Source organism: Lampetra fluviatilis, chromosome 71 (genome assembly GCF_964198595.1).
Source record: "Lampetra fluviatilis chromosome 71, kcLamFluv1.1, whole genome shotgun sequence".
In the NCBI taxonomy this organism is placed as follows: Eukaryota; Metazoa; Chordata; class Hyperoartia; order Petromyzontiformes; family Petromyzontidae; genus Lampetra; species Lampetra fluviatilis.
The window spans coordinates 154,743-160,382 of NC_136345.1; positions in this window are offsets into that span (position 1 = coordinate 154,743).

The following is a 5,640-nucleotide window of genomic DNA, read 5'->3' on the forward strand; positions in this document are numbered from 1 at the left end:
CCCAGCAAGCCTCCCGAGGAAGATGCTGAAGGAAAGCGCTGGTGCGTTCACGGAGGATCGCAGCTTCCCAGGTCCGCGCTGCCAGGGTCACCTTGTAGGGGAAGTGTGGCCACCGAATGGAGAACTTGGCAACTTGTGAGGAGACGGAGCATTGTAGGAGAGGAGCGCAGGGAGGGGGATGGAGGTCAGACGTTGCACGAGAGGAGGCGAGTCACGTCTGAATGCCTACGGGATGGAGGAGAGCACCGGCCTCGCTGAAACCGGGGGCTTCCATGCAAAAGAATCGACGAGATTAAAAAAAAACAAGGAAAAAAATCGAGCGTGTTGTGAGGATTTATAGACAGTGGAGAAGTATCAAGAGGCGTGATAAGGGAGGGTTGCTTGCTACAAGGGGTAGGAGTGGTCCCTTCATCGCGCCTTCTTCTCTCGTGATTAGACTGCTCTTTCTCTCCATCGCGAAGCTCAATGTTTACTTTCAGCCGGAACGCTCCGGATCGCTTACACCGGGAATAATTTAGCACTCGCACTCACCAGCGTGATGAAATATGATCAAATGACCCCCATTGTTAACGCGACGTACGGGAGGGGCCTTCATCCGTTGTTGTGCTGAGAATGACTGGAATGGATTTTATTTTTGACGCATGCTGCAGTATCCTGCATTTGGGGAGTGGCGGTGCAGTGATTGGTGGTCTCAAGCTGCATTTCCAAGAGGGTCCTGAGGGCAGGAGCTGAATTGGTCGTCGTGTGTGGCAGGAAACTGGAATGCCCGAACAAAGCCTACGTATATGGAGGGGCTAACACCCAAGGAACTAATTTTATTTTTGTTCATCAGACAGCCCCAAAGACCCACACACACAAAACAGCCAGCAAAAAACATGACTATTAAATGTGTCACCGATAAAGAGATAATAAGTGTCTTGAATCGAGCACGGTTATAGGAATATTGGAAATACAGGGGGTAAAGTTTACGTGTGTCTGTGCGTATATTGTGTCGTGTCGGATGTGTGAGGAATTCCACTTAAGCCTTTGCAGTCTGTCACGAGAATTATGAAATGCTCCACATGACACCCAAGTTTTCAACAAAAGCTGGTAACGAGACAACGACGCACACATCTGCAGCCTTCTCTCTCAAGTGATATAATTTAGCTAAGTTCATTCCGAGCCTACGTTGATCCCCCATTGCGGCGTCTCCCAAGAACTTTAAACAGCCCGCCGAGCCCTCCCAGCCACCGTCGTGTTCCGATCGAGCCTGGCGACACGTGGCTCGGCAACGCGAGCCTTCGATTGATAACGGGGCGCAGGAGCTCACTCAGCAGACTCCCTCGCGGCATCGCGGCGATGACTACAGCCTCAAGCTAAACAAGCGCAGAACCTGCAGATCGCTGTGACATGTAAAGATGAAACCGTGGGAGCGCAGCGTGCGTTGTGCACATTTTCCGAGGAGTAGCCCTCGTTTACAGGAGAACATAACTACGTGGAATGCACGTACAGGAGAACATACGTCCGTGTCACTCGACCACTTCGAGCATGCTGTTTAAGGAACTACCCTCCTCACGGTGTGTATTAATTTATAAAAATGTCAGGATAATTTTTCAACTGGTCTTGTGCACGAGTGGTTTAAGTCAAATCCATTGGTGCTAAACTAGTTTTGCGTTGCCAGACGTGACATGTTGCCTCCACCACGAGCAGCTTCCATTTGGGAAAGATGAGTGCACAGACACTCCTGGGCTTAAACACGTTTATGGCCAAGTAATGGCAGTGGTGCCTAAACGCGGAACAAAAACACAACATTAATTTATAATACCGGTCCCTCCTTCATAGCGGGGATAGCCTGGTGGGACAGTGGGTTTTTGGATTATTAGATCAGCTGGTCGTGAGTCTGAGCCTAGCTGGCAAGGTTATAGGGTCATTTGGTGGATCAGTATTTTAGCAGTAAGTTACCAGGTTAGAGTGTTTATTGGATCAGTAGGTCAGCTGGTGATCCGGTGGATAGGCTCGAAGTCAAATGGGTCGATTGATGGGTCAGAGTTTCACCAAGTCGGTGTACAGTATTGTATTGGCCTCGGTGTCTTATAGAGTCAGAGGGTGGGCAAGTCGGGTTCATATATATTGTTGCGACAGTATTTTATTGGGTCATAGGATGGGGTGGCGAGTTATCGGTCTGTAAGTTATTTGGTCAGTGTGTCAGAATGATGCGTGTTGGGTCATTTACTCGGTGGGGGTACCCGTGGGCTGGCGGTCGGGTGGGGGTCGTCCGTCGGGTTGGTGGTTTGGCCGTTCGGTGGCTGCGACGTCATCCGGCCATCCGTGCAAGCGTGGGTGGAGCAGCCCGTAGGCGAGACGGCTCTTCTCCTGCTCGTACCTCTGTACCAGCCGCCTGCCGGAGTTGACTAGAGCCTCGGCTCGCACTGTCATCTCCTCCTCGTAGCGCTCGCTCGAGCTGCGGAGAGACACCAGTGCCGGCGCCACAAGCGTGGTGGCACCAGCAGTACCCCGAACCGAGCAAAGCCCGGACTCGACACGCACTTGGGCCGACCGGACCATGGCCCCGACTTTAATGAACAAAACAAAACTAGCTTCGACCCTAACTGCACGATTGGTAATCACGCCACTCGATACGCACCTGATAAAAGCGCCGAGTTGCATGCGTGAGAAGTTATTATTTCCAATCGTTCAATATATTTGACATTTAGGCCCATGGTGATGATTGGTCAATGTGACACCGGTGCGCAGGTTGGTTTGCGAGCCCCCACTACCACGCGAGACCGCGGCTAACAGAGCACACAAAACTTAATAAGTTATTACATTTCATCGTTAAACGGAGAATAATTGAGAAACAATACGAATGATAACAAGACCATACAAATTATATGATCCGGAATCGAATAGTGGCCTCGCAATGAGAGTAGTTGAGTTGCTGGGGAGGGAGTGGGGTGGAATGCCGGCCCCTTGTGAACACCACAAGAAGCCGAGGGCAGAATAAAAGCACGATACTGCCGTCGGTAGCGTCAGCGCAACAGACTTCACGACCAAGACCACATCTCATAGGCTGTGATCGACTGCGAAGATTTCATAGCAATTGTTGTCAACAATCATCACTGGCAATAGTTTCCACAGAATGTTCCTGTGGTGCAACCGTAGCGGAGAAACTCGGCCGGCGCTGCTCTCTTCTCGCACACCTCCACACTCACATGCACCTCCACTAAACACTCACATGCACCCCCACTAAACACGCACATGCACCCCCACTAAACACGCACATGCACCCCCACTAAACACGCACATGCACCCCCACTAAACACGCACATGCACCCCCACTAAACACTCACATGCACCCCCACTAAACACGCACATGCACCCCCACTTAACACGCACATGCATGCCCACTAAACACGCACATGCACCTCCACTAAACACTCACATGCACGCCCACTAAACACGCAGATGCACCTCCACTAAACACTCACATGCACGCCCACTAAACACTCACATGCACCTCCACTAAACACTCACATGCACGCCCACTAAACACGCACATGCACCCCCACTAAACACTCACACGCACCCCCACTAAACACGCACATGCACCCCCACTAAACACGCACATGCACCTCCACTAAACACGCACATGCACCTCCACTAAACACTCACACGCACCTCCACTAAACACTCACATGCACCTCCACTAAACACTCACATGCACCCCCACTAAACACTCACATGCACCTCCACTAAACACGCACATGCACCCCCACTAAACACTCACATGCACCTCCACTAAACACGCACATGCACCCCCACTAAACACGCACATGCACCTCCACTAAACACGCACATGCACCTCCACTAAACACACACATGCACCTCCACTAAACACACACATGCCCCCCACTAAACACTCACGTGCACCTCCACTAAACACTCACACGCACCTCCACTAAACACACACACGCACCCCCACTAAACACTCACATGCATCCCCACTAAACACTCACACGCACCTCCACTAAACACACACATGCACCCCCACTAAACACTCACATGCACCTCCACTAAACACTCACACGCACCTCCACTAAACACACACATGCACCCCCACTAAACACTCACATGCACCCCAACTAAACACTCACACGCACCTCCACTAAACACACACATGCACCCCCACTAAACACTCACATGCACCCCCACTAAACACTCACACGCACCTACACTAAACACACACATGCACCCCCACTAAACACTCACATGCACCCCAACTAAACACTCACACGCACCTCCACTAAACACACACATGCACCCCAACTAAACACACACATGCACCTCCACTAAACACGCACATGCACCTCCACTAAACACTCACACGCACCTCCACTAAACACTCACATGCACGCCCACTAAACACGCACATGCACCCCCACTAAACACACACATGCACCTCCACTAAACACTCACACGCACCTCCACTAAACACTCACATGCACCTCCACTAAACACGCACATGCACCTCCACTAAACACTCACACGCACCTCCACTAATCACACACATGCACCCCCACTAAACACGCACATGCACCTCCACTAAACACGCACATGCACCTCCACTAAACACTCACACGCACCTCCACTAAACACTCACATGCACGCCCACTAAACACGCACATGCACCTCCACTAAACACACACATGCACCTCCACTAAACACTCACACGCACCTCCACTAAACACTCACATGCACGCCCACTAAACACGCACATGCACCTCCACTAAACACTCACATGCACCTCCACTAAACACGCACATGCACCTCCACTAAACACTCACACGCACCCCCACTAAACACTCACATGCACGTCCACTAAACACGCACATGCACCTCCACTAAACACGCACATGCACCCCCACTAAACACGCACATGCACCCCCACTAAACACGCACATACACCCCCACTAAACACTCACATGCACCCCCACTAAACACGCACATGCACCCCCACTAAACACGCACATGCACCCCCACTAAACACTCACATGCACCCCCACTAAACACGCACATGCACCTCCACTAAACACTCACATGCACGTCCACTAAACACGCACATGCACCCCCACTAAACACGCACATGCACCTCCACTAAACACTCACATGCACGTCCACTAAACACGCACATGCACTCCCACTAAACACTCACACGCACCTCCACTAAACACTCACATGCACCCCCACTAAACACTCACATGCACCTCCACTAAACACTCACATGCACGTCCACTAAACACGCACATGCACGCCCACTAAACACTCACATGCACCTCCACTAAACACTCACATGCACGTCCACTAAACACGCACATGCACCTCCACTAAACACTCACATGCACCCCCACTAAACACTCACATGCACCTCCACTAAACACTCACATGCACGCCCACTAAACACGCACATGCACCTCCACTAAACACTCACATGCACCTCCACTAAACACTCACATGCACCCCCACTAAACACTCACACGCACCTCCACTAAACACTCACATGCACGCCCACTAAACACGAACATGCACCCCCACTAAACACTCACACGCACCTCCACTAAACACGCACATGCACCTCCACTAAACACGCACATGCACCTCCAC